This window comes from Plectropomus leopardus, chromosome 23 (assembly GCF_026936395.1).
Source record: "Plectropomus leopardus strain MGB_pleo_1.0 chromosome 23, ASM2693639v1, whole genome shotgun sequence".
NCBI classification, from domain to species: domain Eukaryota; kingdom Metazoa; phylum Chordata; class Actinopteri; order Perciformes; family Serranidae; genus Plectropomus; species Plectropomus leopardus.
The window spans coordinates 17,747,823-17,748,871 of NC_142198.1; positions in this window are offsets into that span (position 1 = coordinate 17,747,823).

The window sequence follows — 1,049 nt, forward strand, 5'->3', positions numbered from 1 at the left end:
ATATTGGCAAACTGTGTCGAAAGAGGTAAACTCCTGCAAAAATGTTCTTCTTTAAAAAAAAATCTTCTACATATTTCAATAACTATGATCATTTCAGCAAGTAATTAACTCTTTGAAATGTGAATTAACATCAGTTTTCTTGTGCTGCATTCAGATGCCTCTCAAAAGCTGTGTGACCCTTTAAAATCTGAACAAATTGGTTTGATATTGTTGAAAAAATGGAAATAAAAGCACTGACAAACTTGACAAGAAATGTCCCACACATTTCAAGAAATTAGTAAAAGTTGACAGTAAAATTACCTAAAAATGTGTTTTATTAGAAAATTATGCAAAAAAAAGGGAAAATTGAGCAGGGAATTTCTGTTTATAATAATTTGATGACCAAATGGGAAAATTACCCAGGAAAGTTTTTCAAAAAAACAAAACAAAAAAAAAAAAACAAAAAAAAACTGTCTCTTGTCTCTCAAGCTCTACAAATAGCATTTGTTATGGCTTTGGCACACCCCACAAAATAGTTTAAAAAATAAATAAAGATGTGATTTTTTTTTATAGCATTATAGAAAAATATTTTATTGAGATAAAATAAGCCTCAATTGATCTCTACTATTTTTCTGACAAGTATATAAATAAATATACTATAAAATGTAAAACAATGTAATATAATATTTGTATTTAACATAATTTATTTAATTTAATAGCATCACGGCACAATATTTTAATAAGATAAATTAGCCTTTATGATCTCCAGAGGGGAAATAGAATATGTATGTACAGATATATAAATATATTAAATAAATTTTAAAAATATATCTCACTGATCTAATGTAATGTAATATGCTTTGTTGACATCACACTCAGGTGTACTGTCCCTTTAATAAGCATGCCGTAAACCCCGCCCCCTTCTCACTTCCTCTTAGGTCCAGTCAGGCTCGACCAATCAACACACGATACAATGATCGCGTCATGACTTTTTAAAACCCCACTGCATCGGTGATCGACTACTTTACCCTGGCAGTTGATTTTAGCCGCAGCTGTGTTGTTGTGTAGCT